Source organism: Trachypithecus francoisi, unplaced genomic scaffold, assembly GCF_009764315.1.
Source record: "Trachypithecus francoisi isolate TF-2019V2 unplaced genomic scaffold, Tfra_2.0 Lachesis_group2, whole genome shotgun sequence".
NCBI classification, from domain to species: Eukaryota; Metazoa; Chordata; class Mammalia; order Primates; family Cercopithecidae; genus Trachypithecus; species Trachypithecus francoisi.
The window spans coordinates 75,505,813-75,526,446 of NW_022681465.1; the positions used below are offsets into that span (position 1 = coordinate 75,505,813).

Below are 20,634 nucleotides of genomic sequence, written 5' to 3' on the forward strand. Positions count from 1 at the left end.
TCATGCTTGTTGTAGGTTAAAAAAAAATTTATCCTTCCATTTCTAGTTTTCTAAGAGCCAGATCTTTATCATGAATGGATTTTGAATTTAATAAAGTATTGATCTCAATTTACTCATGTAGATAGAAAATGGTATTTATAGATTTTCTAATATTAACTCAGCTTGTAATTCTGGGGTAAACAATTTGGGGATGATACATTTTCATACACTTTTGAGTAAGGTTTGCTAGTATTTTCATTATAGTTTTTACATCTATATTTATCATGGATATAATGAGCTTGCAATTTTTCTGTTGTATGCTATATCTTGTCTTCTCTTATTGTTAAAGACTTGACAAGTGAATTGAAGTCTATTTCCTCTAATACTATTTTCTGGAAGAATTGTTTAGATTACAGGGGTCCCCAGCCCCCGAACCATGAACCAGTGAGGAGGAGCTGAGCCCTGGGTGAATAAGCATTATCACCTGAGCCCCACCTCCTGTCAGATCAGCAGGAGCATTAGATTCTCATAGGAGCGGGAGCCTTATTGTGAACTGCACATGGAGGGACTACTTAGGTTGTTTGTTCCTTAAGAGAATCTAATGCCTGATGATCTGAAGTGGAACAGTTTCATCCCCAAACCATCCCCTCATCCCCTCCATTCCTCCCCTCCCTGCTCCATCCTGTGGAAAAATTGTCTTCCATGAAACTGGTCCCTGTTGCCAAAAAAGTAGGGGACCACTGGTTTAGAATAAACTGTGTGACCATCTAGACTTGCTCTTTTCTCTGTAGGAAATTTTAAAATTTTTACTTTATATCCTTTACTAGTTATAGGAAAATGCTATCTTTCTACATCTCCTTTAGTCAGTTTTGTTAAATTTTTAAAGGCATTTATTAATTATTCTTAAGCTTTCAAATTTGTTAGCATTAAGTTGTATTTCCTCATTTTCTTTTCAGTTTCTGCAGTATTTACAGTTATACTCCATTTTTCATTTAAAATACTATTTCTTGTCTTTCTGTTTTCCCTCCACTACCAATCATACCAAAAATATGGTCTACTTCATTAGAATTGTGAATTTGGTTTGGTTGATTACATTATATATTTAAAAAAACTTCATTTGTATCTTCTCTCATCTTTAGGATCTTTTTACTTCTTTTAGATTTATTTTGTTGTTTTAGCTCTTTAATCTCTAGCCCTAAAGGTGTATGATCTAAAAATATAATTATAATACGTGAAACACCACTGTCACTGCCTTCCAGAAATTTTGATAATATCAGTTTTGAATATCATTCATTTCTAAGTATTTAAAATTTTTTATTATGGTGTCTTTCTTGACCTGAGAGGTATTTAAAAATATATTTTAAAAGATTTTCTAACATGCAGGTATTCATAATTTGTCTTTTTTGTTATTAGCTCCTATCTGAAATATATTATGGTTGGAGAACACAGTTTTTATTGCATCGATTCACCAAAATTTGTTGGGCATTGATATGTTTCAGCAGATGGTCAAATTTTGTAAATGTTGTATGCATGGTTTGGAAAAATCTGTACTCTAGTTAAGTGCAGACTTCTACATATGTGAGGAAGGACAAACCTTTTGTGCCAAACGGCCATGAGGGCTTAGTTCCTCCCTCTCCTTTTGAGTGACTATGTAGGGAACTGTCCTTTAACATATCAGGGAAGGGAGAATCACAAGATCTCTGATTGCTATCAGCAGCATTGGTATGCAAATGGCCTAAATGAACTCCGGAATCTCTTCAAGATTACTTTCTGGACTGTGAGTCACATAAGAATATGTTCATGATGATACTTTAGTTGTGTTCAAATAATCTACAACTCTTCTAAATTGTTTTCTGCGTCACCTGTCAACATTGTGAGATATATTAAAATCATCTACTATTGGCCGGGCGCGGTGGCTCAAGCCTGTAATCCCAGCACTTTGGGAGGCCGAGACGGGCGGATCATGAGTCAGGAGATCGAGACCATCCTGGCTAACACGGTGAACCCCGTCTCTACTAAAAATACAAAAACTACCGGGCGAGGTGGCGGGCGCCTGTAGTCCCAGCTACTCGGGAGGCTGAGGCAGGAGAATGGCGTAACCCGGGAGGCGGAGCTTGCAGTGAGCTGAGATCCGGCCACTGCACTCCAGCCTGGGCGACAGAGCGAGACTCCGCCTCAAAAAAAAAAAAAAAAAAAAAAAAATCATCTACTATAAAGATGATTTACTAAATTCCCCTACAAGTTATCACTTTTGCTTTATTTATATTAAGATTACTTTATTTGAGGCATACATATTTTAAAGTGCTGCATTTTCCTGGTGAATTGAACATTGTATAATTATGTAATAACTCATCTCCATGATAAATTTTTAAAAAATTAACTATATATATCTCCATTTGCATAATAGAGTTTTCTATTCTTTTACTTTTAACATTTCTTTTTTTAAAAAAAATCAAAACTATGGGGTGCAAGTGTAATATTGTTATACGGATACGTTAAGCAGTGGTAAAGTCAAGGCTTTAATTTATCACCTGAATAATGTACACAGTACCCATTAAGTAATTTCTCCTCATCCTGAAATCATCCAGAAATCATGTCTTTTGCTGGAAAACAGAGTATCAGCATCCCTCCTGTCCCCTTGTTTCTTTCTCACCTGCCCCCACCATTCACAGTTAGATTTTTTTGTTATGTCCTCTTATAGGTTATTTGATATATGTAATTTTTTGGTATTGATTTCTTTTTTTTTAACAATAAAATTTATGAAAGTGTGTTTGATTACCCTTAATTTCTCTTACAGAATCGCCTGTGTTTGTTTTCTATTAATAATTTGAGTACTTTTCTCAAAGCTATCCAATAAGGGACTTTTTGTGACAAATCTTCTAAGGCCTTTATGTCTAGGAATATTTTTATTAAACCCTTACATCTGAGTGACAATTTGTCTGGGTATGCAATTCAAGGTTTAAGTTACTTCCTGTTAACATTTTAAACCTGTTCTTTCATTTTCTTCTTGCATCCATTGACGTTATTTGAGAGTCTGATTAAAACGGATTCTTTTTCCTTTGTAGGGAATTTGTTCTTGCTTCCCAGAAGCTTTAGTTTTCCTTTATTTTTTATATTGTATTTTTTGGGTGTGGGGTGGGGCGGGGACAGAGTTTCGCTCTTATCGTCCAGGCTAGGGTGCAGTGGCATGATCTTGGCTCACTGCAACCTCCACCTCCCAGGTTCAAGTGATTCTCCTGCCTCAGCCTCGCGAGTAGCTGGGATTACAGGCGTGCACTACCACACCCCGCTAATTTTTGTATGTTTAGTAAAAACAGGGCTTCACCATGTTGGCCAGGCTGGTCTTGAACTCCTGACCTCAGGTTATCCACCTGCCTCAGCCTCACAAAGTGGCGGGATTAAAGGTGTGAACCACCACACCCAGCCTATTTTTTATATTCTTAACATTTACTATACTGCATCTAGATATAATTTTAGTCTCTCTTGTAGGGTATTCTCTGTATTCCTTCAATATGAAGGTATTTATCTTACTTGACTCTGAAGGATGATAACAATTATTTTCTAAGTATCTCCTCCTCATTATTTTTATATTTGTCTGCTTCTGGAAGTTTTATTAACCAGATGCTGGCAATTGTAATCTTATTTTCATTTTTCTTAAATTTTCTTTTTATATTTTTGCACTATTCTCCTCTTTGTATTCCATCTAGGAATATTTCTAGAATTGCTAGAAAGAACCCGTTAATTCTTTGTTCAGGTGTATTCATTTTAGTGTTTATCTCATTGATTGTGTTTTTTCAATTTATCTTTTTCTGATTTAATATTTCTAATTTTATTTTAATTATTAACTTTAAAAGTTCATTATTTTTATTTACTACTCATAATTTCTTTCTTTCTTTCTTTCTTTCTTTCTTTCTTTTTTTTTTTTTTTGAGACAGAGTCTTGCTCTGTCGCCCAGGCTGGAGTGCAGTGGCTGGATCTCAGCTCACTGCAAGCTCCGCCTCCCGGGTTTACGCCATTCTCCTGCCTCAGCCTCCGGAGTAGCTGGGACTACAGGCTCTCGCCACCTCGCCCGGCTAGTTTTTTTTTTTGTATTTTTAGTAGAGACGGGGTTTCACCATGTTAGCCAGGATGGTCTCAATCTCCGGACCTCGTGATCCGCCCGTCTCGGCCTCCCAAAGTGCTGGGATTACAGGCATGAGCCACCGCGCCCGGCCTACTCATAATTTCTTAATTTCCTTTTGTATATTTATCATACTTATTTCAACATTTTTGGGCTGTTATTATATTCATTTCATTTCCAATGGTATATGTTGACCAATTTTTTTTGGAAGAAATTGTACTCCTTAAATTTCTTATTATTTTGGGTTGTGAGTTTATATTCCTTCAAAATGTTAGCACTTTTCTCTGACATTGTGTATTAAGCATGGTTAGAATCCAGTGAGCTCAATGAGAAACAAAGTGGTGGGCTGTAAACTAGAAAGTTCACAAAAAGAATTTGGGCAGTTTTTCACCTTTTTATTTTTGTAGGATTTTTATTTGAAGAGCAAAAATAATATATTTTTTGGAATAAAAAAGGTCATTGTCTTCATAATTTCTTCATTTATTTTATAACTAAAAATATTTGTCACCCTTCCAATTTTTTTACAGCTATAATGAAAAATATATTTAATCCTTTGATCTGCTTGGAACTTCTGTTTGTGCCATTATTTATTGATTGAAGCTTTAGTAAGAAGTTGACACAGACAGATTATTGAGGGTCTTTTAAGATTTTTGCTCCTTCAAAGCAGCATCAATTATATTTGCTATTCCCTAATAGCATGTAAATGAAAAAATAAGGTAGTATGTGACCATAACTTATAATTATTACTTTTTGTATATATTAAATATTTTTTCTGAAAAATAGTATGCAACCCAAATAATATTTGATGTCTTTTTGCTCTCAGACTGACAAAGGTAAAAAAATATATAGTAGCCAACATGGTGTTGAATAGAAAAGTGGGCATTTTTTAGAGCAGTTTTAGATTTATGTAAAAATTGAGTAGAAAGTACAGTGTCCTCCTATAATCTTCCCTGTCACCAGTTTCCTCTGTTATCATTGTCTTTCAGTTGTGTAGTACTCTTGCTACAATTGGTGAACCAATATTAATACATTATCATTAACTAAAGTACATAGTTTATATTAGGATTCACTCTGTGTTGTATAGTTCTATGGGTTTTAACAAATGTAAAATATCATGTATCTGCCATTGCAGTATCTTAGAAAATAATGTTACTGCCCTAAAAATCCTCTGTGTTCTACTTAATCACCCCTCTCTCCCCCTAATTCCCTGGCAACAACTGATCTTTTTTTTATTTTTTTATTTTTTGAGATGGAGTCTCTTTCTGTCGCCCAGGCTGGAGTGCAGTGGCCGGGTCTCAGCTCACTGCAAGCTCCGCCTCCCAGGTTTATGCCATTCTCCTGCCTCAGCCTCCCGAGTAGCTGGGACGACAGGCGCCCACCACCTCACCCGGCTATTTTTTGTGTGTGATTTAGTAGAGATGGAATTTCACCGTGTTAGCCGGGATGGTCTCGCTCTCCTGACCTCGTGATCCGCCCTTCTCGAGGCCTCCCAAAATGCTGGGATTAAACAACTGATCTTTTTACTGTCTCCATAGCTTTGCTTTTCCCACAGTGTTATGTAGTTGGAATCATATACTATGTATCTGTTTCAGACTAGCTTATTTCACTTAGTAATATGCATTTAAGGCTCCTCTGTGTCTTTTCATGACTTGAGCTCTTTTCTTTTTATTGGTGAATAATATTCCATTGTATGGATGTACTACAGTTTCTGTATCCATTCACCAATTGAACGACATCTTGATTGCTTACAAGATTTGGCAATAATAAGTAAAGTACTATAAACATTCATGTGCAGGTTTTTGTGTGGACATACATTTTCAACTCCTTTGGTAAATACTGAAGAGCATAATTGCTGGATTGTGTGGTAAGACAATATTTAGTTGTATAAGAAACTGCCAGACTGTCTTCCAAACTGGCTGTACCATTTTGGATTCCATCAGTAAATGAATTAGAGTTCCCATTGTTTCATATCTTTGTCAGTATTTGATGTTTTCAGTGTTTTGGATTTTAGCCCTTCAAAAAGCTGTGTAGGAGTATCTCACTGTTGTTTTAATTTGCTATTCCCTAATGATGTATGATGTGGAACATCCTTTCATATACTTATTTGCCATTTGTATATCATCTCATTTGATATAGAAATCCCACTTCTAGAAATCTGATACTTAGAGATACTTCTGGATGAAAATTTATGTTCAGTGATGCTCAATACTGCATCATTTGTAATAGCTAAATGTTGGTTGCCTCTTAATTTCTAACAATGTAGTAGAGAGAGAGAGAGAAATATGACTTCTCTGCACATTCCTTTGTGAGAAATACTCCAAACATATTAAGTGAAAAAATAGTCACAGAACAATATATCATAGTGTGATCCAATTTATATAAAAGTATATACTAAACACTATAGTGAAAATAATTTAAATACCTGTAGTTTATAAGAATGTTTTTCTGTAAGATGATTGCATAAATTGTTCAAGTTTGACATACAGCATTATGCCATTCTTGTATAATGAAGTTGCAGAGTATCTTTTAAAAATTTTATTTTGAAAAATATTTCAAGAGTTTTGGGGGTACAGTTGGTTTTTGGTTACATGGCTAAGTTATTTAGTGATGACTTCTGAGATTTTAGTGCAATCATCACCTGAGCAGTGTACACTGTACCCAATGTATAATCTTTTATTCCTCACTCCCCTCCCAATCTTCCTTCCACCAAGTCCCCAAAGTCTATTCTATTATTATTGTGTCTTTGCATCCTCTTAGCTTAGATCTCACTTATAAGTGAGAACATATGATATTTGGTTTTTCATTCCTGAGTTACTTCACTTAGAATAATGGCCTCCAGCTCCATCTAAGTTGCTGCAAAAGACATTATTTTGTTCCTTTTTATGGCTGGGTGGTGTTCTGTCATGTATATATACCATATTTTCTTTATCTACTCATTGGTTGATGAGAACTTAGATTGGTTCCATATCTTTGCAATTGCAAATTGTGCTTCTATAAATATGCGTGTGCATGTGCCTTTTTCATATAATGACTTCTTTTCCTATGGGTAGATAACTGGTAGTGGGGTTGCTGATCAAATGGTAGTTCTAATTTTAGTTGTTTAAAGAATCTCCATAGTTTTTTCCATAGTGGTTGTACTAATTTACATTCCCACCAACAGTGTAAAAGTGTTCCATCTGCATCACATTCATGCCAACATCTATTGTTTTTTGACATTTTAATTATGGCCATTCTTTCAGGAGTTAGGGTGGTGTCTCATTGTGTTTTTAATTTGCATTTCCCTGATTAGTGATGTTGACCAGTTTTTCATGTTTGTCAGCTGTTTGTACACTTGATCTTAGCCAAAAGGCCAAGAAGAAATGTTGTTGGCTGTTTGCATATCTTCTTTTGAGAAAAGTCTATTCATATCCTTTGCATACTTTTTGATGAGATTGTTCATTTTTTTTCTTGTTGATTTGTTTGAGCTCCTTGTAGATTCTGAATACTAGTCTTTTGTCAAATGCGTAGTTTGCGAATATTTTCTCCTACTCTATGGGTTGTCTGCTTACTCTACAAATTTGTTTTTTTTTTCTCTCTCTCTCTGCAGAAACTTTTTAGTTTAATTAGGTCCGATTTATTTATTTTTGTATTTGTTGCATTTGCTTTTGGGGTCTTAGTCATGAATTCTTTGCCTAAGCCAATGTCCAGATGAGTTTCTCTGATGTTATCTTCTAGAACTGTTATGATTTCAGGTGTTAGATTTAAATCTTTGATCCATCTTGAGCTTATTTTTGTATAAGGTGAGATGGAGATCCAGTTTCATTCTTCTACATGTGGCTTACCAGTTTTCCAAGCACCATTTATTAGGGTGCCCCTTCCTCAGTTTATGTTTTTGTATGCTTTGTCAAAGATCAGTTGGCTGTAAATATTCGGCTTTATTTCTGGGCTCTCTATTCTCTTCCATTGGTCTACATGCTCGCCCCTCCCTTGTTTTTTTTTGAGACGGAGTCTCGCTGTGTTGCCCAGGCTGGAGTGCAGTGGGTCACGCCATTCTCCTGCCTCAGACTCCCGAGTAGCTGGGACTACAGATACTCACCACCACGCCTGGCTAATTTTTTTGTGTGTGTTTTTTAGTAGAGACAGGGTTTCACCATGTTAGCCAGAGTAGTCTCGATCTCCTGACCTCATGATTCATCCACCTCGGCCTCCCAAAGTGCTGGGATTACCGGTTTCAGCCACTGTGCCCTGCTGGTCTATGTGCCTTTTTAAATAACAGTACCATGCTGTTTTGGTAACTATATCCTTGTTATATAGTCAGGTAATGTGCTGCCTCCAGCTTTGTTCTTTTTGCTTAGTATTGCTTTGGCATGAAGTTTCCTTTCCGGTTCCATATGAATTTTAGGATTTTTTTTTTCTAGTTTTGTGAATGATAATGGTATTTTTCTGGAAATGACACTGAATCTGTAGATTGCTTTGGGTGGTATGGCCATTTTCACAATATTGATTCTTCCCATCCGTAAGCATGGGATGTGTTTCCATTTGTTTGTGTCATCTATGATTTCTTTCAGCAGTGTTTTGTAGTTTTTCTTGTAGATATTTTTCACCTCCGTAGTTAAGTATATTGCTAAATATTTATGTATATGTATTTGAAGCTGTTGTAAACAGGATTGAGTTCTTGATTTAATTATCAGCTTGGTCATTGTTGGTGTATAACAGTGCTACTGATTTGTGTACATTGATTTTGTAACCTGAGACTTTACTGAATTCATTTATCAGATCTAAGAGCTTTTTGGATGAGTCTTTAGGGTTTTCTAGGTATAGAATCGTATCATCAGTGAACAGTGATAGTCTGACTTCTTCTTTTCCAATTTGGATGCCCTTTATTTCTTTCTGTTCTCTGATTGCTCAGGCTAGGTCTTTCCAGGGTATTGTTTTAAAAAAAATTTATCAATAATTGAACACAACTATCTTTTCTCACTGAAATAATTGTGTCTCCTTTAAATACTATACAGAACATCCCTCAAACCATATGAATCTTTTTTTATTATAACAATGACCATCACAGTTATATGAATTTTCCTCTATGATTTTAAGTGAGATCCACCTGAGTCCTAGGACATCTTCTCCCTTGTTGGAATGTTTTGGAATTGTTGGTTGATTGGGTTTGGATGATGTATTAAAGAGAGATATTCCTGTGTACATAGATGGTATTGCAGTGTAAACATTTGTGAACGATCTAAATATTCACTACATTAGTTTCCTAAGGCTGCCATAACAACATACCAAAAAATGGAAGCTTAAAATAACAAAAATTAATCATCCTACAGTTCTGGAGGCTAGACGTCAAAAAGCAAGGCATTAGCAGAGACATACTCCCTCTTGAAACCTTTAGAGCAGAATCCTTTCTTGCCTCTTCCAAGCTGGTGGTGGTCTGTCAGCAATCCCTAGTATTCTCTCCTGTGTCTGCATCTCTGTGTCTCTGTCTTATAAAGACATCAGCCATTTCAGCCCAACTTAATTCAGTATGCCTCATCTTAACTTAATTACATCTGCAAAGACTCTATTGAAATGAGGTCACATTCACCAGAACTGAAGGTTAGGATTTTAATATATCTTTTTGGGAAACACAAGTCAATCCATGGCATTCATCAGTTGGAAAGTCATTAAGTAGAGCATGTTATAATTATAATATAAAATGTCATGAAGTAGACCTATATGTACTGATATGACAAGATATCAAAGACCTATTGTTAATAGAATAAAAAGGTTGCAGACCAATATGTAAAATATGGCCCTATGTGTGTAAAAAAGATCTGTCTTTATATCTACATAATCTATGTAACTATCTTATTTTTATCTTTACTCATGTTTATATCTATACTCATATTATTTTCTCTCTTCTGTGACACTATTTATGGAGAGAAGAGTAGGCAAATGGACAACAATGAACAGTCTTTCATAATATGAATCTTATCATGTATTACTGGTATAGTTTTTCAATTATTAGAGAAAAAACATAAATCACCAAAGAAACAGTGATGGACAGAGATAGGAAAGATTTTTTTTGGTGGTTGTCTTAAATTAGCTTTGTTTTTTCATTTTTGAGACAGTCTTGCTTTGTTGCCTAAGCTGGAGTACAGTGGCATGATCTTGGCTCAGGGCAACCTCCGCCTCCCAGGTTCAAGAGATTGTCCTGCCTCAGCCTCCTGAGTAGCTGGGACTACAGGAACGCACCACCACACCATCTTATTTTTGCATTTTTAATAGAGATGGGTTTAACCATGTTGGCCAGGCTGGTCTCGAACTCCTGACCTCAAGCGATCCCACCTGCCTCGGCCTCCCAAAGTGCTGGGAAATTAACTTCATTCTTATTCATTTCAGCAATGTGGACAAATCATTTGTGGTTTCTGAAACTTTCCTTCTTTTCTAAATCTACAAAAGTTATTTGCTGTTTTTTCTCTCAGCCTCATAATTCACTTTACTTACATAACCATTTGAAAACTTGATTGAAGTATCTCAAAGAAAGGAAATGAATGCAGTGTTATATTATCACTTGAGTTTAGTATCTGGAACTTGCTTATGTGGGAACAAGGTCTTTCAATTAAAGTGAAGGCAAGCAAAAAATGTTGAGGAGGTGGTATTTCAGTTATATATAAGTTTTTAATCTCTACCAGACCCTATTATATACAAGGCATTCCTTTTCTTCTCCCCCTTCCTCCTCCTCCTCCTCTTTTTCACTTCCTCTTTCCTTTATCTTCTTTCATTTGCTCTGCTCTCACATTGTCCGATCTCATTACATTTAAACCTTTCTTTTTACCTTCCATTAAAAAAATCCAACATTGAAACTCCACAGGAAAATAAAATATTTGAAGCTTTCTAATGTCTTTTTGTTGTTTATCTTTTCATTATGGATATTTTCAAATATACACACAAAAGAGGGAATTTACAATAATAACCAAACACATACTCTTATGTGTCTATCAACCAGTTTCAATGGTTACTAACATTTTCATATTCTAAGTCCATGCATAAACGTATTTTATTTAGCTTTCTGTTGGAATATTGAAATAAAATTACAGATATCATACATTTCAGTTGCAAATATTTCAGTTTGTATTTGATATCTTTTTCAAAACAAAAGTAAGACTTCACTGACTTAGGAATACTTTCTCAAACATGGGATTTAGTACCCTGTCAGAGACCCCAGGGGATGGGTAAAGTTAACTGCTTGGATGGTTCTTAGAAGCCTGGAAAAAGTGGTAGCCCTGCTGAGTGAAATTGAAATGCTTGAGTTGCTAAGGCAGATTTTAGAGGAAGCAAAAATGCTGAGGGAGGTAAGCATGCTGGAATGGATATATTATGAGGCCAGAAGACTCACCAGAGGATTACCTTACATGGAAAGACCCAGAGAACACTCTATTCATTCAGGTCATTGGGTATGGCTCAGAGGGGCAGCCAATGAGAGTGATAGCCACAGGGTGTCCTGCCTACATTTACCATCCAAACAAGACAAGAATAAGGGAACTGAAGGATGGGAAATGGCTGCTAAATAAAACGTCATGATTCCTTGCTCAGCTGACTTTTCCATACTTAACCAATTGTCAAATTAGGAACTCAATAATTCTAGGGATGGCCAGATCAAGAAGAAAAACCCTGCAATGCCATTGCAAGTATGTACTATAAAAATATCTCTAGGCCTTCCCCAAATGGACTTAGGGCCATTTACTTGGGTCACAATACACTGTACATAGGGGAAATGACAATGTCCAAATATTTTTGAGGACTAGTGGACACAGAGTCCGAGTTGACATTGACACCTTGAGTCTTGAAGGATCATTGCAGCTTCCGTCTAGGGTGGAGACACCAGGAAGACAGATAAAATATGGAGTGCTGGCTAAAGCCTACCTTACAAGGGGCCCATTCCTTGTCACTAGTGTATAATTGGGATTGCCATAGTTGCCAACAAACCTTCACTGGAGTTGTTGACTTGTGGGTTAAGATCTACTATGTGGGAAAATGACAAGTGTAAGACTTGAAAGTGTCTCAAATGCAAGACAAGATATTACATATAAAACTATTCTGGTGTGTATGTATGAAAACTACTGTCAAACTTAAAGATCTAAAAAATGCATGGGTGGAGGTTCCTGTCATATCCATCTGGTTAGCCACTATGGCCCCTGTAGAAATTGGATGGATGCTAAAGAATCCACTACTCCACTGTCACCCAAGAGACAGCCCCAACTGCAGCTGCCATGCCAGCCATGGTATCATTGGTAGAGCAGAGTAATTATGTCTCAGGGACATCCTATGTGGTCTTTTATTGGGTAAATGTGTTCTTTTCCATTCTCAGTAGAACAGAAACAATGTGCACCCATGTGAACAACAGTTTATTTAGTGTTGCCTTAGATACTAACTCTACTACTTTCTGTCATAACATAGTTCAAGGAGATTGGAACCACCAGGACCATCTGGATATCCCACAGAAGACCACACTGACCCATTATTACACTGATGACATCATGCTGATTGGGCAAGACAAGCAAGTGGTAACTAGGTCTTGGTAATCCAGAGGATGGAAGATACATTTATGGAGACTTATGGCCTTGACACATGAGTAAAGTTTTTAGGGAACATACTCAGGAGTGTGTCAGGATATCTCTTCCAAAATAAAAGATAAATTGCTGCACAATGCCTAATGGTCTTCTTTTGGTTCTAGAGGCAGTATATTCTATACCTAGAAGCTGTGCCCTGGCCCATATACACAAAAGGCTATCAGCTATGACACAGCACCCTTGCCCCTTGCACCATATGGTCCAGTCAACACGATGCTATTGGAAATACGCTATGTTTAAAAAAGATTCATTATGGAATTTATGGCCAGCAGCAGTGAAATAATTACAATGCAGGCTTCTGTTGTTCTGGAGAAAGACCAAGCCATATGCAGTAGAGAATGATATACTTTCTGAGAAACAGTCCCTGGAGTGCTACTGAGTCCTTGTAGAATACTTAATTATGGGTACCAAGTGACCATGCATCCCTAATTTCTTCTTATGATCTGGGTTCTGCCACACCTGCCAAATCATAAGGCCAGAGAAGCCAGCTGTGGCCCATTACACAATAGAAGTAGTATGTCCAGAATTAAGACTTTAGAGATCAAAATGATATAACCAGGATCATGTAAGTAGGGATGCTTTAACAATGGAAACAGGCACAAATATACGGTATTTCAAGGAATATGGAATCCAAGGGATCCAGGTGGGTCCATTTTGTTACTTTCTTACCCACTTGTAATTGTGAATACACAAATGCTGCAACCCTGTCCTGAGGAGAGTCTGATTATCAGAGTCTCAGACCTTTAAGAATGAGGCTTTGGGTAGTATCAGGTAAGCATTAAAACTCACAGCAATGATAGCAGAGGGTAAGGAGAATTGAGGATGGATAGTGAAGTAGGGAGACAGTCAGCTCCAGTCACAGCCCATGGTCAGCCGTAGTGGCGGGGGAAATAGTTTGTCTTACTAACTTTCCTTTTCTACGTTTCTCTCAGGAAGGAAGGCCCACAGAAGCTGCTGTGTGAACATGTGTGGAGATGTGAATCCATACAGCACAAAGGGTGGACTGTGACACCTATGAGGTATGTTGCACAGGTATTTTTAAGAGAGAAGCTACTGTAAGGATGGTTGTTAGCTGACAGCCTCCAACTGCTTTGGGATCTACTGCTGCATTCAGCCCAGGGTCATTCTTTACTTAGGTTGCTCTCAATCAATGAGTAAGCATGACAGGGGTACTGGAGCCAAGCTTTTTATTTCCCGTGTCTGGCAATCTTTGCTCTGAGGCTCCAATCAGCCTGGCTGACACTGCCTTAGAGCTGCATTGCAGCCTGACATTTTCCCCTCTCTATCCTCCTTCTTTCCTCTTATTTTTCTGTACATATCAGATCTGCATGATGGTCTGAGACTCTTCCTGTATACTTCTGTTTTCTCTCCCCTTTTATTTTTGCCAATGAATGTTTTGTACCTCTCATTTCATCTTGGTGCCTGCTTCCTGGAGGACCCAAACTGATAAAATATACTTGTTTTAAATTTAATGTAATTGATATATATTTATTATCCTGATATTTGCCTTCTAGTTGTCTTAACTATGCTTAATCTTTTTCCTTCTTTTGACTTGTTTTAAAATATATTTTATTCCATACATTTAAAATATTAAATTTACTTATTATTATCTATGTTTTTATTATTGTTTAGCTGTTATTGATCCAGAGAGTACAGTCTGCAATCCTGAGCTATTAAAGTCTAATATAAATTAATACATGGATATGTTTTAGACAATGTGAAGACTTTGGAAGACTTTAACTTCATTTATCCTTTTCTCAAATTATGTGGTGTCATTTTCATATATTTAATTCTCTCTTTATTTTTCTTCATATTTTATTTTAATCTCCACTAAGATATATCCCCACACATACTGTTTATTCAGTCTGTGTTCACTTACCCACAAATTAGCCTTTCTACTTGAATCATTTTCCTTCTATCTGCATAATGACATTTGTTATTTAGTGCAGCTTTGTTCATGAAAAATTCTCTCAGTTTGTGTTTCTCTTTAAAAATTTATTTTTATCAGTTTTGTTTTTGGAAGGTATTTTTTTTTTTCTGTATATAGAAATCAATATAGCAGATGTTTTCTTTCTGTTCTTTTAAAATATAATTTTATTGTCTTTGGCTTTTATTATTTCTGCCTAGAAATCAGGTGTGAGGTTAATCTGTTAATTAAAAGATTAATTCCTTTGAAGGGTTTTTTTTTTTTTTTTTTTTTGGCTTTACAACTTTCAAGTTTTTGTTTTTGTTTTTTTTTCTGTCTGGTTATTAACCGCTTGACCATGATGAACCTACATGTGATTTAATTCTAGTTCAGCATTATTCCTGGGGTGTAGCTCTATAACATTTCAATCAAAACCACGTGCTATCTCTTGGGGATCCTCTTTGTGTGTGATCACTGAACTCAAATTTTTGTAGCCTCATGAACTGGTATAAAACTCCACTCAGCTTCTCGGCCCTCAGCTGCCATTTTCAGAGTTGTCAATTCCCTTAAGGGGAAGAGCTTAGCTCTCCGGGCCTCTTTCCTCTGCTTAGACCGTGGCACCCCCGATCTTCACTTTCTTGGGACCTTTCTTATACATAAACTTTTACATAAACTGAAAAATATGCCATACTTCTGAGTTGTTCTCAGTTGGAAGGATAATCTGAAAAACCTGCTGCCAGAAGCAGATTCCTATGTGAGGCACTCAGAGCAGTGTGCAGCCCTATGCAAACATCACCCTTATCACAATACAGCTCAGTGATGTGGATTTACTTTCATTTGTTCTGTTCGGCACCAAGAATTTTCCTCCTGATGACATCGGTTTTTCTTTAATTCAGCAACATTTTCAACCATGTTCTCTGTTCTTTAATTTTGGAAAAATTATGAGGTATATATTGCAGTTTCTCAATCTATTCTCCTTATTTCGTATCTTCTAAGTTTTTTTTCTTTCTTTATCCTCTATATTTTGTTTTGGGTACATTCCTAACTACAGTCCCCCATTTCACCAATTCTCTCATCAGTTGGATTCTTATCCTAACCTTTCTTGTTTCAGTGATTGTATTTTTCATTCCTATGATTTTAGTTTTCCTCTACTTGTTTTTCATTCATATCTTCCTGTCTTTGCTCCATAATTATTAATTTTGCTTTTGAAAGTGAGAGTAAGACTCAGGGGGATGAAGGGAAGTTCACAAAGGAATCTCCAGTATTTGGCACCATGTTTATTTCTCTTAGGGTGTTTGCTGATGCCAGTGTCTAGAAATTGAGAAGCTAAGTGGAGTTTCAGTGATTTACTGGGATTCAAGCAAAAATTGCAGTTTCCCCCTATATTTTCCTAGTGATTCGTTGTATTAAATAAGTCAGTCAACTTTAGTGACAAAAGTACTCAATATATTTTAGCTGTCATTACTTTGTGTCAATATTGTTATAATTTTTATTATATTTCTTTTCCTCCTCCTCATAACTATGAGGATTTTAAAGCCCCTCTTAGAAGAATGCTTTAATATTTGCTATTATTTTAGAGTAATTTCTCCTGTCTTTTGATCTTTATGATGCTCGTTATTCTCATGTGCTTGGAAATTTTCATTTCCAAGTTCATCTTGTGTAGAATTTATGTGTATGTTTATGCACACATGTATGTGTTTTCTCCCTCCTCTTGCCCTGCACGTATCACTGTGTTTGTATTTTACAACTGCCTTTGCCCAGTATGCTGAAATCCTCAGCTTGGAGTCAGACCTTATTTTGGTGGCATGGGTGTGTCATCCTGAAAGATTATCAGAGTCATTTTGTAAGTCAGCAGGTTTGCTTGATCCAAGTTTGAAATCTTAAATGTTGATACTCTCTCTAGCATGGATGGACCTTTTTATAAAGACTTTGGCCATGGCAAGGAGCCCTGGTTACCCCTGGATTCATGCTACAAAACTCACCCTGATGTCTAAAATGTGTTTGGGATTTATGGTTTTTAATCAATCACCCAGAAATTGATCACCTACATATTTGTTCTGGATTGATCTGGAAGCTCACGAGGTCTGGGGTTCTAACCCAATTTAATGATTTCTGATTTATGAATGTCAAGTTAATATCATTTTAAGCACAATTACAACTTGCAAAACATATGCACATATTTTATCATTGCTATGGGTAGATTTTCAAGTTGTTTATTTAACAGGTAATCTTATAATACTACTTTGACTAGAATCAAATATTGCTATTATTATCAGTGGTAACAGTAGTAACAGTAGAAGCAGTAGTGGTAATTATTGCAGTACTGGTTCACACTAAGCTTGTCATCACCTAAAAGTCTCAGATATTTTAATATGAATTATTCTAAAGTCAGTGTTTGATTTCCTATATGCGCACAAATTTTAATGTACACTCATATATTTTTCTAAGCAGAAGGGCAGAAACTACTAAATTCAGCTGGGAAGCCATCCAGCTAAAATATTTCTTGACAGTTTTGTAATTTCTAAATTACAAATTAATAATTAAGAGTTAAGCATATAATCCAGGCATTTTGTCAAAGGCAAGTACATGGATCCCTGCTAAATTTGGTTCTATATTAATATATTTAGAAATTACAAACTGTTAAGAAATTTTAGCTGAATGTCTTCCAGAAACATAAACATTTTCTTTAAGCTAAAGTAATTTCATGAAATAGATGTAAAATAGTTTCTTCTGTGTCAATTTTTTCCCCAAAGGTTTCTTGTTAAATACCCATATGATAAAATTGCTGGCAGCAGCTTCTTTGTTTTCATCCTTTTCTTCCTCTTTCTATTGTTTCTTCCCTCCGTGATGAGGTTGAGATTCCCAGCATCATATCTTTAGGGAAAAATTAATGTATCAGGCAAGATAATCCCATTGATTAATTTGGTTTTTAGTTGTAAAGTGTTGTATTAATCATAATCCCTGCATTGCAGTACATTTGGATCATTAATTTAGTTAATTAGGCATGGCCCTGTTTTAGTTCTTTGTTTATGGAATAAAATTTGAACTTCTATGTTAAATATAAATATTTATGAATATTTATATTAGAAACACATTGTAATTAGAAACACATCACTGGCCAGGTGCGGTGGCTCATGCGTGTAATCTCACCACTTTGGGAGGCAAAGGCAAGTGGATCACCTGAGGTCAGGAGTTTGAGACCAGACTGGCCAACATGGAGAAACCTCATCTCTACTAAAAATACAAAAATTAGCTGGGTGTGATGGTGCATGCCTGTAATCCCAGCTACTTGGGAGGCTGAGGCAGGAGAATCACTTGAATCCGGGAGACAAAGGTTGCAAGGTTGCAGTGAGTCGAGATTGACCCACTTCATTCCAGTCTGGGTGACAGAGTGAGGCTCTGTCTCAAAAAAAAAAAAAAAAAAAAAAAAGAAAGAAAGAAAGAAAGAAAGAAAGAAAGAAACAAGAAATACATTGCCTTTTTCAATAAGTGGTTAAGCAAAAAGAGGGTACTTAGACAGGAATTGCCTATCTTTTGCTTATGTTCAAAGGCAAAATAACATGGTACCAAACATATTTGCATCTAATTAGCAGGTAAACTATATCTAATAATCTGCTTCAGTTTCATCAAGAAAGTGGTTGAAAATATTTTTAAAATTGAATTTGGATGCCTCCTCGTGGTATATACACTGCAGGTTCATCAAAGGATGCATCCACCCCATTCTCTATAATCGTACAACTTGATCTTTATCCATCTTAAGTTTCCTAGCTCTGAAAACATTTTCATTTGCTACCTATGTTGAAAGCCACATAATTAGTTAATTGACCACTCTTGGAAACTGGACTTCTAAACACAATTTTTTTGTGTATGTTGTCTTTAAAATATGTATAGATGTAATACTACTGAACACAATTCCTAAAGAAAAGTTAATTTAGTATGGTAGAGAGTACTGGACTAAGAGTCAGGAGACCTATATTCTAGTGCTGTAGTGCTTGTTTTTGTTTTGTTTTTTTTTGAGACAATCTTGGTGCGAAGCCCAGGATGAAGTGCAATGGCATGAACTTGGCTCACTGTAACTTCCGCTTCCTGGGTTCAAGCAGTTCTCCTTCCTCAGCGTCCTGAGTAACTGGGACTACAGATGCACGCCACCAAGCCTGGCTAATTTTTCTATTTTTAGTAGAGACAGGGTTTCACCATATTGGCCAGGCCGGTCTTGAACTCCCAACCTCAAGTGATCCACCTGTCTTGGCCTTCCAAAGTGCTGGGATTACAGGCATGAGGCACCATGCCCAGCCTCTAGTCCTTGTTTGCTACTAACTAGTTGGTAATCTTAGGAAAACCCCTGAACTTCAGTGGGACTTTCCTTATGCTCCCTATTATATTTTATTACCAATTTACTGCCTCTTGCTTAACCAGCAACCTGAGAGTTATCTTTGATGGCTTTCTTTTTCCAGTCAATTACATTAAATCCATCAGAAAGTCATGTTTGTTCTACCTCCAAAATATATCTTGAATCCTCTACAACAATCCCAGTCAAAGCTACCATCATCTCTCACCTGGATAAGAGTTATAGCTCCTTACATGGTTTTCTTGATACTGCTTTTTAAAATGTAAACTGGGTTATTTTACTTTCTTACTTAAAACCATGACTTAGAATTAAAAAAATATATATATATATTTTACCATGACCTAGAAGTCTCTGCATGATCAACTCTTGCTTATTTCTTCAGTCTTGTATTTCACTTGCTTATATGATCTATGGTCTAGCTACATTAGCCTTATTTCCTTCTTCTTTTTTTTTTTTTTTTTGAAGGTCTGCAACATAATAACCATAGGTATTGTAATGTCCTATTTCTTTTTTTTTTTTTTGATGTCGGAAAGAATTTTTTTGTTTTTTTTTTGAGGCAGAGTCTCGTGCTGTCGCCAGGCTAGAGTGCAGTGGCATGATCTCGGTTCACTGCAAGCTCCGCCTCCTAGTTCAAGTGATTCTCCTGCCTCAGCCTCAAGAGTAGTTGGGACTACAGGCATGTGCCACCACGCCCAGCTAATTTTTGTATTTTTAGTAGAGACGGGATTCCACCATGTTGGCCAGGATGGTTTTGATCTCTTGACCTCATGGTCAGCCCACCTTGGTCTCCCAAAGTGCTAGGATTACAGGCGTGAGCCACCACGCCCGGCCGATTTTGGAAATAATTTAATATATTCTTTATTGTTAAGTGTACTCGATGCTGGACTTCTGCAGTCAAATGCTCTACCCCTGAGCTATACCCATAGCAATGCTGACTTCTGAAGCAACAATCATGCTTCAGCATAATAGCATATTCTACATATTTATTTTCAGGATGCTTGTTCCTCTGGTTTGCCTGGAATCGATGAATCATGTTCCAAGCACTGTCCTAGGCACTGAGGATACACAGCAGTGAATAAATTTGAGTGCCTGGTAGGGAAGTCAATAAACCAACTGGTAAATAAAGTATATGTCAAGCAAGTACGAAGGAGAATACAGCAAGCAATGGGTCTAAGGAAGCTTTCTTTCTCTCCTCTGTACTTCCATCCTGCTTTGTATGGTGGCTCCAAGCTTTGGGCACCAGGTCTCTTCTGTGCTGGCACAGCAACTAGCACTGAGTGGTTGCTCAGGAAACGTTTGTCAAATGAAGGAATTCACTTCTTTGTTCACCATTCAACAAACCTTTCTGAATCTGGGCTAGAAGTCCAACGAGGCTCTAAACTCAGAGGCAGCCAGGTGTGGTGGCTCACGCCTGTCATCCCAGCACTTTGAGAGGCCAAGGAGGGAGGATCCCTTGAGGCCAGGAGTTTGAGACCAGCCTGGGCAACAAAGTGAGACCCCCCCATCTCTAAAAAAAGAAAGAAAAAAGAAACCCAGAGGAGATCACACAGTTAAGAGTGCTTTATAAACTTTAAAAATGAAAATTGTTCTAGAGAAATAATCATACAACAGAGGCCAGACCTCCAGGGCCTCAGCTTCTTCCATGAGGCTGTGGGGCCAAGGGAGAATTCAGCACCTAAGGCTATGGGCC

The 20,634-nt window shown here is 36.8% G+C and overlaps 1 long non-coding RNA gene across 2 annotated transcripts in view; it reads left to right on the forward strand.

Annotated features, from left to right (window-relative positions):
• The window catches only part of LOC117065061, a 66,177-nt gene that overhangs the window by 30,119 nt on the left and 15,424 nt on the right, over window positions 1-20,634 (forward strand). For both annotated transcript variants that reach the window (XR_004429807.1, XR_004429808.1), the window contains 2 exons: window positions 12,518-12,624; window positions 13,623-13,709. This is a non-coding gene — a long non-coding RNA (uncharacterized LOC117065061). The remainder of the gene's footprint in view (window positions 1-12,517; window positions 12,625-13,622; window positions 13,710-20,634) is intronic.